At 50.3% G+C, this 10,961-nt stretch overlaps 1 long non-coding RNA gene across 1 annotated transcript; it reads left to right on the forward strand.

Moving 5' to 3' along the window:
* Positions 1 to 1,376: 1,376 nt before the first annotated feature.
* On the forward strand, positions 1,377 to 10,734 carry LOC140900675 (uncharacterized). Its single transcript, XR_012155692.2, has 3 exons — positions 1,377 to 1,614; positions 2,793 to 2,881; positions 10,544 to 10,734. It is a non-coding gene; the product is annotated as an uncharacterized LOC140900675 (long non-coding RNA).
* The last annotated feature ends 227 nt before the right edge of the window (positions 10,735 to 10,961 follow it).

Consider the following 10,961-nt stretch of genomic DNA (forward strand, 5'->3'; position numbering starts at 1 on the left):
GTGCCATGAGAAAGTTGGCAACCCTCCCTAAACCTCAGCATCCATCTACTCCACAACAATGGAGTCCAGGGCCTGCACCACAGTTCTCCCCTGAGCCAGGTACAACATGGTTCTAGTTTGTAGTGTAGGTTCCAGTCTCTGGCACCGGCAGGTCTTGTCACCTTCTGAAGGCACTTGCTCAGGTTTGGAACACGGTTGAAACCCCTTCTCCTCTATCTAATGGAGCTGGGTTTGTAACGTGGCCGGGGGATAACAGAATGGTGACCAAGTCCCCTTGAATCTCTTGTTATGGGTCCTAAATCAGTGCAAGTCTGATTAACTGAAAACACACTGAGCAGGGGACTGAATATGCTCAGCTAATCAAGGTAGTTTTCATTGCAACTGAGACAGCTCAGAGGCCATTGTTTCAGGTAACCGAGAGCTCAGGGACAACTGACACTCAGCTAAGCAAGGTCACACTGCACCTTTCGGTTTTAAAATAAAGTAAAAATCCCCTTGGAACATTTTAAACGAACTGAAGGTGCCACTTTAAATCCTCTGTCTGTCAATAAAGCCGTGCAGCTGGAACCCTCAACAATGACAACGAAAATTTTGCCTGAGTAAAGATGGCAGGATTGCCCCAAAAAAGAAATGAAGAGGTTAAACAAGGGCCCAGGGCATCCCAGCAGGAGACTGACTGGGGCTTTGGGACTGGTTCTGATCTCAGGTACGTAGGTGTAAATCTAGAGTAAGTCAATTGGCTTTTAACGCAACCACTTCCGGATTTACCCCTTGTGACTCTGACTGGGATCTGGCACTTCATCCTAGAGCTGGACAGGAGACGTTTTTGGTCCTATGAAAAAAAATGACAAATATTTTCAGGCTTTTGTCAAAAAACTAAAAAATTTCTGAGGAAAACCAAAATCCTTCAGTTGCCAAAAACCTGAACAAATAAAGTAAAAAAATACAGCAACATTAAAAAAATGCTCATAGAAATCATAGGGTTAGAAGGGACCACAAGGGTTTCTGTTTTTCTATTAACCGCCCCTAAACATTGACTGAAAGTGGAGATTTCCCACAGACATTTCTGTTTGGACAACAAAGCCAATTTTCACAGACAAAAGCATTTAACATAAAATTGTGACCAGCTCTACTGCCCTCATTAAGGAAATTTGTGCCGTTGTCACGACAGCCTTGGAATCACACCAGGGACGCCCCCAAATGCAGACAGACAAGCACAAAGGGGCTCCTCACACTGACGCAGCTCAGTTTGGTATGTGACGGGGAGGGGGAAGCTGCCCAGCTATGCACCTATGCAGCACGGCCACCGTACAGCTTTGCAACGTGGTAGGCATAGCAGTGGGGCTCTGCCCACGCGAATTTCCTTAATGCAGACAGGGCCTCTGATGGCTCAGAGAATTCATTCACCGCTCTGGGCTGGGTTTACCCTATTAAACAACAACCAAGCCCCCCCGCAACCTTGGAATCTGCCAGATCAAGAGATATTCTCGAGACCCAGACGACAACCGTATCACTCGATGAGCTGCCCACGATTCCTCCTGCCACTAAAAGCTCAGGGACTGGTGCCCAGCAAAGTGTGTGGGATATTCAAAAGGCAACATGCACCATGTAAAGGTACAGTCAGTAGGTGGAGAATTCACTCTGGAGGATGTGAGAGGAAAGTCCCCATCAGTCCTAACAAAGTTTTCGGGGCTGAGGGGGAGGGAGCTGTTTGCAGCCCTGTTATTCTAACGAATTAACAAGCAGCCGCTTGGATCGCAGGACCCGGCGCAGCAGCCCGCTCTGCTGTATTCATTGTGCTGTGCGGGCCAATGACAACCCGTCTCTGGGAATTTACAAACACTGGACAGAGCCCCAAGGGAGGGAATTAACACATTTGAACCACTCAACCTGCAACTAACAAAGCCCAAAGGCTAATACAGGGAAAGAATAGGCAAGGCTTGGGGGTGTGGAGGGGGTGTGCGGAATGGAGGGTAGGGGGGCGGCAAACAGAGCGATGAAGCCACATGCCTTATAGGATGGATTATTGATCCTGTTAGAAACCCGCACAGATTTCCTGTGTCAAATGAGAGCAAGCTTTTCTCGAGTAGCTCTTTCACCTGTCACACGGTGTTGTGCCAAAATCTTTTATTCTGGTGGGAGGGTGGGTGGTAGAAGACAAGGGTTTATACATAACCGAATTCACTATTAATACTGCAGTAGCTCCTAGAGGTTTCAAGTCTGGGACTCAGAGCCCCATTGAGCGAGCTGCTGCACACACATGCAATGAAGGGACAGTGCCCCTGCTCCAAAGCATGAACACGCTGAGTCCCTTTCAACACTCGGGCTCTTTTAAACCAGGGCAGCTACAGCCAGTGCAAACAGAAACATGGGACCTGCCAGACGGGATCAAACCCCAGGTCCATCTAGTCCCGTATCCTGTCTCCCACAGTGGGCAGCACCAGAGGCTTCAGAGGAAAGTGTAAGAACTGGGCAGGATGCAAATGTGGGATATTCTGCCCCCTACATTAGGGCTCATTCTGCTCCCTAATCAGGAGACATTGGTTTAAGCCCTGAAGCAGGAGAGTCAATATCCCTTCTGCAAAATGGGTTGTTATTAATGATGGTAACTCTGGATTTCCCTCAATAGCCATATTAATGTCCAGTCCATCTTGGAATCTTGTTACGTTCTGGTCCCCAGTGACCTCCTGCAGCAGTGAGTTCCACAGTCTAATTCCAAGTGTGAAAACATACTGGATTTAATCCATTCTGAATTTCTTCACCTTTTAAATTTCATGGAGTGTCTCCTTCAGCTTGTATTACAGGACAGGGAGAACAGAAGCTCCAGCCCAGTTAGCATTCAATACGTTTCTGTCACACCCCCTGCTATCTGACTCCTAAGGTAAGCAATTCATGACACTGGCACAAGATGGAGCCACTTGCACTAATGCACTCACGTTAATTAGACTGGTGCTAATTTCCCTAGCCTAAACAAGCTCCAAGTCTACATGGATAAATACATCCCTGGCGTAAGTCCCTTAGATATCACACAGTAATGCCCGGATATATTATGGCCATGGATGCAACAGGCAATGGTGCTGCACAAGGGTTAGATCAGAGAGAGGGGGATGAAGGAGTCTGTGTCACTGAAAATGTTTCTGATAATTTCAAATTCAATTCTTTGCTCTGCTGCTGACTTCCCATGTGACCCTGGGCAAGCTGCTTAGTCTCTGTGCCCCACATGTGCCAGGGGGATAACAGCCTGGCCCTGGGCCACAGGGGGGTTGTGAAGAGAAGCACATTAAAGACTGTGAGGCACTCAGGTACCGTGATGATGGGGGCCAGACAAGTATTCTAGCTAGAGAAATTGTGTTTTACTCATCGTGCGGTAGCGCCATGGACCAAGGACCCAGCCTCTGACTAGGGCCCCACTGCTCGGCACCGTACAACCCCAGAGCTTGGTCTGCCCAGGTGGGTCAGAGCAGCGTCTCCTGAGTGTTTGAAAACTGAGCCCCCCCTTCAGGAAAATGAAAACAATCCCCCCCGACACGCCGGTAAATGTTAACTCACCTCAGCTCATGGATCCTCCATGTCCCCCAGTGAATCCTTTGTGCCCACCCCAGGGGGGCGTGCCGCACACTGAGAAATGCTGGGACATATGGCTGGCTTGGGGCCTAGATCCTGCCAGGTGCTAGAGACCAGGACTCCTTCCAACTCCAGGGGATGTTGAGGGCACTTGTCACCTCAGCGGTTCAGGCCCCGGTAGTGTCACCTGCGGCCTCTCCCATCAGCAGCCTTGCAGAGTGTAATGAGTTCCCTCTGGGAGGTGTTGGGCCTCTCCAAGATCCCTTGGTTCCCCACCAGCCTTCTGACTATCTTTCTTTTCTGCAGGCCACCCTGGCTGCCTGAAAAGCCGGGATCCCCGCAGCACTCCATTCGCAAATGGCTTTTCCATGCCATTCACTAGAATCATCTCCTTTTGAATTTACACACCAGTTACTGTTTGAGGATCTCCAAGCTGTTTTTCCACTCCCATTTTACAGACTGGGGAAACTGAGGCACATAATTTTCCAGATGTACTCAGCACTCCCATTGCTCCTCATTAGGCATCAAAAGAAGTGGCCAGATTTTTCATGAGAGCTCTGTGCATTGGGGGGCTGAGCTTTTGTGAAAATCTGGCCCAAAGTATTGCAATGTCATTCATGAACACTGGGTATTTGGTGCTGTCAAGTGTTCAAAAAATCATGGGTCAGATCCCAAATGAGATTTTTTTTTTTAAAATCAGTGGTTCTTCTGAGACGCTTTCAGGTTTCTGTGCCTTTAGGATGTATTTGTTTCTCATTTTCAAGCTTTTCTTTCTCATTTTCAAGCTTTTCTCTGCAACTACAAGAGCTAGAAACTTTTGTTAAAAATGAAAATTGAGATTCTAATGCAATCTCCTGATTTCAACAGTTGGGGCTTTAAGCAAAGCCATTAAATATTGCAAGACTCGCGATGAAATCAAGTTGGTAGCGCTGCGTACTTGGAAACCAAGCTCTTTAGAAAATCTGACCACAAGTCACACAGAGCATGAAGAATCATGACTCCTTGAGCTTCCCAACACTTAACGCTCTTCCTTGCTATGGGGTATCTTAGAGCATAGAACGGTCTCTACAAGACCCTTTGAGCTTTCCTCTCTCACCCCACACCCACCCACATGCTGTTTACGGCTTCTGCCTTCACTTCAGCACTAGAACGGGCTCGATTTCAAAACGGCGGCACTTCATTCTCGGCTTGCGTTCTGCTAAGCTTGGAGCTCTGCATTGCATCAATATAACTGTTACTGTCCATGAGCAGCAGAGGCAGGAACGGGACCCAGGAGTTCCAGCTGCCAGCCCGGTGCCCCCACCGGTAAATGTAAAATCGTCCTTTTAGACTGTATGTTCTTTGGAGCAGGGACTGTCATTTACCACACATTTGTGCAGCTCCCCGCATTATGGGGCAAACCCGATCAAGGATTCTAGGTACTACTATAGTCCACTTACCCTAGGGTTTTATACTGCACCCTAACACTGATGTAAGACAATAAATACCCCCCTTTTCTAGTGGAATAGGCGGTATTCCCCCAAAACAGACCACGACTGGGGCTCACTGCAGCTTGTGCTGCAAACTGCACGCATGAATGCTGAGATTTCTGTATCGGGAAAAGGTAACGTTTGCCAGTAGTAGCACCAGCTGCCTTCCCCTTCCTTTGCTGTGGGCTTCCATGAGAATATACAGTGCAGCACCAGCAAAGCCTCTGTTCTGACTCCAAACTCCAGACCTTACACCACACAAATATAGGTGAGACAACCTCCTCTGACTCACGCACTTCCCCATAGGGCCACAGCAGCCTCCCTTTCCCAGTGCCATGTCTATACCGCACCCCACAGTGCCCTGCAGGGCTGCGCAGCTCCGTCCAACTGGCAAGATGCTATTGATTGGGCCAGAGCTATTCTAGTCTCCCAGAGCTAATCTTAAGGCAGAAATAATTAATTTTCCTCTCTTTTCAGCAGCTGCTCATTAAAAAATAATCACCTTGTAAGAGGAGGATGCGAATAGCCCAAGGTCAGATACATAATCACATTATTTCTGGAAAACATACCCAGCACACACAGAATAACCACCAGCTACCAGGCCACAGCCCGGTTACATTACTGTAAATCCAACTAACTTCCACGGAGTTACTCCGGATTTACACCAGTGAAATTAAGAGATGAATCTTGCCCCATGGCTCATGCTGCTCAGGGCACAGGTTATGATGATGCCAAGCAGATTATGCGCAAACTAGCCTCCTGCCACCAATACAGAGCCTGGGGCATTACCACGCTCGCTGTACCTCACGGCATGGACAACCAGAAGGAAACTAGCCTCTATATATAAAACACCATTCTCCTGGGGATGACACCAAATGATAGGGCTTCCCCTGCAGGACAGGCAAAGATGGTCGTGTGGCTAAAGTAACAAGGTTGGGAGTGAGGACTCCTGGTTCGACACCCATCTCTGCTGCAGACTCAGTGCATGATCTTGGGTGGGCACTTTTGTCTCTTCACTCTACCTGTGGAATTCCTGCTCACTGGACCCTGCCCCACCTCTGCTCAGTTCATACCATTCCCACATGCCTCAGAAACGTGCACCAATGCAAAGGATTCTGGGACACATTTGGGCACGAAAAGGTCGATGAACAAGCACCAACAGGGAAACCTCAACGTGGCCGGGGAAGTGATACTGGAAGGGGATGGTAAGCTGGGAGTGGAGAGATGCCGAATCTGACCTTCTAGGCATCAGGAGAACGTGGCGTTGGCGATGCTAATGGTAAGCCCACGCAGCAATCATGGGGCTTGGATGTCACTGCAGCTCGTGTAGACACACATGAGCTAGCTTTAACCTCGCCGGCTGGGTACTGGAGCCAGGGGAGCAGGAACTTCGGCGTGGGCATGGGCCACTGAGTAATTGCTCGGGCAGCCAGCCCACACTGAAGCTCACACTGCTGTGGTTTCGCTGCTCCGGCCCCCAAGCCTGCTCGATTAAAGCTTGCTCAGGTGGGTCTTGCAGCACAGACACACCCTGGGACACAGGGACACTTGAACAAAACAGATGGAGAACGTCCCACTGCCAGGACAAGATGCTGGACCCCGGCCCATCTCCTCTCCTGCCCGTAGCCAGGGAGGTCAGGAGGGAGACAGAGGGAGCATCGCTGGTGAATCTGCTGCCTGACGCACAGTGTGCTGATCTCATTAATGGCTTGGAGCTCTTGGACTGATGGAGTTCCTCCCGCTGCTACAGTCCCCCGTCACACGGTCCTGCTGAGGTCACTAGTAGTTGCAGGGGGGAGAAAAAGAGACTGTAATCTGCTAGCTTTCCTTCTGGTCTGACTGGGAAAACCCCCCTCCAGACTCCGACCTTCCCCCACCCAGGCCCTAGATCCGCACTCCCCAACCCTTTGAATGTGCAATCTGAGACCCATACCCACCTTTGACAACCAGGCTCCCAGGACCCTGGAAGAGGTGCCAGGCGTGTTACATCCACACGAAGAGCCATGATCCTTACACATTGCCCTGCGACACAGACAGCCTACGCTCCGCTTGCACAGCTCCCATTTCCAGCTCATCTGGAGGTCGGTGAAGACTTCAGCATGGGCCAAGCAGGCTTAACCAGGCACATGGGGTTTTATCACACCAGAACCATCCTGGTCAGACCTTGTCCAGGAGAGCTGATGCCACCACCTCTGCTCCTTAGCAGGCTGCCCCGGTCATCACCGATTAGCTAAACTTATTTAAAATGCAGCCAGATGAGTAGAGCAGGCCCAGATCCAAACTTTCCTAACGTTCAGAGGTATTTGGAGCCACAGATCTTCCCTAGATCATCTCTCTGCAATTTAATAGCCCCGGCGCCTTCTCCCAACACCCTTTCTATATTCCACGCCTTGATTTGAGTCTGGACTGAGCCTCTCATAGCAACAGCCCCCTCTTTGGATGATGCTAAGGCCTGAGCATCTAATGTCTTCTCAGGTGACTAGAAATCCATCCAGGGAGTAAAGTTCCCCCATTCCATGTCATTTACTCACCTTGGACATCAGGGCTCTGGCCCAGACAGGTTCCCAGGAGAGGTATCAGGGAGGGAGAGAGAGATGACATCAAGGGTGGTTCTATCCTCCCCGTTCGCCATGTGATAAACGAGCATGAAGAGGTTTAGCAAAGTTCAACCTATTCATGAGCCCCTGTGGCATGTTATTTTAGCAGATTTATGGCTGTAATGCGCGGCCAATTCAGCGCTCCCAGGGAGGAGGGAAGAGCGGGGGAGCCCGGGGGATGCTGCAGGGAAGACGGGGGAGCAGCGCAGAGGGGAAGCAGGGGAGTGACGCTGCTGAGCGGAGCTGAGCACATCCCAGGGGGAGGATACTGCGCTATAAGAATGTGCACTGACCAGGGCTCCCTGCAGTTCCCCCACCCCCTTCTCTGTCGCTTCCAGTTTTTATTTTTTATTCTGATTTATTATATTTTATTCTCTCCCTTTCCAATGAAAAGCGCACCCAGCCTCTGGTTCTGGTTTCAAGGGTTTCATTGTTTTTATTTCCCAAGTGCTGGTACTGGGCCCCTTCAGGCCACAGCTCAGCTCCTGGAAGGTCAGGGCCCAGTTCCATCCGCACCCCCGAGACTGGAAGCCTTTCCCTCCTTACCGCCCACAGAGAGCCCCACTGGTGTGGCGCTCAGTCTGCCAGACCTTCCCGAGGCTCCAAAAGGAGAAGCATGAGTCTCACTGTTCTGTCGAACGCACGGGGCCACTCACACCATGTCCGAGGGGAAGGAGTTCTCAGGCTCCTACCCCATTCCTCACCACTGCAGACTGCGACCCCAGCCGCCGAGTGTGCAGTGCTTGCTCCACTCCACTTCCATTCCCTTGGGACACCACTCCATCCTTACGACACTCTGCCCCGCCAGAGCCGGCCTACATTGCCCTCCGCTTAATTGCATCCCCTGGCTCCTGGTCATACAACCCCACATATCCTCCCTCCATGATGTTCATGCCTCAGCCTCCCATCTTGGCTTGGCAGGCTCCCCAAAGACCTCTTGCTCTAAAAGCAGGGAGCCGCTAGCTCTTGAGCAAATGGAGTCGCTCTGCTAACTGGCAGTAGCCACCTCTGCATTGGCCACTGGAAGGGTGTAGGTCACACACCCTTCCAGGGCTTCCTGACAGTTTTCACCCCCACCCCAACCTTAACCAAGCTAAATGCATTCAGTAATTGCCGTTTCCATGGGAGACGTCCTTTCTCCCAACCATTATGTTTTTGGTGTTCTTCCCAAATCCCCCCCACTTTGGAGTCTATCATTCCGGTCCTGCGCGGCCTAGACCAGAAAGCAGAGAGTTCCATTCAGCACCTTCTCACCAACAGGGGATGCTCGGCAAATCTGAAATCGTTCCCGCTGTTTCCCTTCGTAAGGTGCTTTGAGATCCAGAAATGACACAGGCAGTACGTGTTGTGTTATTACACATGCACGCACCTGTGGATGAGTGATAAACACAGTGCAATGCCCCCCACCCCAACACTTGACTCGCGCAGAGTTTGAACCCAGGGAACTCTGGGGCTAAATGCATAAGGTTCTAATGCTTGAACTAAGCCATAGTAGACTCTGATTCTCTTACACAGACCAGCCCCCAAAGAGAGACCCGTATTCTTTTAGTAGGGGATGCCAGAGCAAGCGTGGGGCACCTGGATCCCGCTGCACTATGCGATGGCAAGCACAACCCAGCAAAGCACAAAGCCTCTTTGTTTACCTCCAACATGAGAAATGCGGAACAACATGAACATTTTTGCATCGTTCCAAGTGGTAGTTTGGCATTTTCCCATCTGCTCGGTTTGTTACGTTTAATGCTGATGTCACAGTACACGGGGGGCCTGATTCTCCCTGTACCGTTTACACCCGTGGGTGTCAACATTCCTCATGGGGTCAGTGATGACACAAGGTACAGGGCAACAGAAGATTGGGCCCCTTATTTACGAGGCAGAGAATCAAGCCCAGAGCAACGTAACCCAGCTCTGACATAGCAGGACATTCCCAGCCCGAATTGCAATGAGGCACAAGACTGCCGAGATCTGAGCTGCCCATTGGCTGACAGAGATCCTCTGAGCAGAGCGGTGTGACTCGCAGGCCATCACCTTCAAAACACACACAACCTCTGCAATCTCCAGTACACAGCCCAGGTTAGGAGCGCATCACCCCTGGCCTTTCATTACACATTTCTGCAACCATTAGTCCTGGTGCCATCAATTACTCCTCCGTTATCCCACTCACCAAAGCATCAGGAGTCTAGCCAGCAGTCAAGGACTGCATAGATTCCCTCCCCCCACCCCACCCCCAACTTATCTGTCAATTGTCATTCTGTGTCTGCATAGCGTCCAATGAATCTCTAGCCTTTACCACTATGTATAGACGCATCCTCCCCCGACACAGGCACTGCTGCCCACTTTGCACCCCCATCCTTTCAATTCTCCTTTTCTATGCAAGGATTTTTTAACACACACATAAAAGACTTTTGCGAAGACACAAGCAGCTAAAACCAACACATTCCGATCCAACTCTGCACTATGAACGGGGCATCACCACGGTAGGGCTTTATCATTCACTCAATCAGGTTTAATCACGTCCATTTCCTATACCTCTTTACAATGGAAATCGCTTCCCTCTTCCCATCAATGCTGTACAGTTGCTCCCATCTCATCCTGCTCGCTAAGGAATCGGGATTCTAGCATGCCGTTGAGTACTTTGCTCATGACGGCTGTGAGCTCCGGGATGCAGCCCTCTCCACTCCGTCATTGTAGGGTGGGTTGCCTATGCTAGCTAGGTTGGTAGCACTTGGTTTGTCATTAAAGAGAGCTGCACAGTGCATGGGGTACATGGAGTTTACAAACAGACCTATCATGAAAAAGGTCAGACAGAGCAGGGGGTAGGCTTACGAACCCATCATGGTCCCTTTAAGGCCAGAAATCAATCACATACCTTTTTACCACAGGCTCACTGGCTAAATCTCTTTTTTCCTTTAAAAGGCTCAGCGTTAGAACCCAGGATGAGAGCCCAGAAGACAGCTATCCCTGCCTGGCAAGAACCCCACCCCCAAAAGAAGGAAACCAGCTGAAGAGTCCACTTGGGCAGGCAGGTTATCGAGGTCTATATTGTTCAGCTTACGAGGAAACGCGGCCACGAACAGAACAGTCCAAGTAGCTGAAGGCAGCTGCATCCCAGCAACAGATTAAATAATTTGGCAGCTAACAGACTGTTTTTCAGAGACTTTTTTTTTTTTTTTTGCGAGGGGGGAGCCTGCAAATACTGTTTAGTGGGTCATTCCTTGGGCTGAGAGTTGGGACACTTAGGTTCCAGTCCCAGCTCTACTACTGACTTGCTGGGTGACCTTGGGCCTTTCCCCTCTCTGTGCCTCTGTTTCTCCTCTTACCCCTTGTCTATTTA

Source organism: Lepidochelys kempii, chromosome 20 (assembly GCF_965140285.1).
Source record: "Lepidochelys kempii isolate rLepKem1 chromosome 20, rLepKem1.hap1, whole genome shotgun sequence".
NCBI classification, from domain to species: domain Eukaryota; kingdom Metazoa; phylum Chordata; order Testudines; family Cheloniidae; genus Lepidochelys; species Lepidochelys kempii.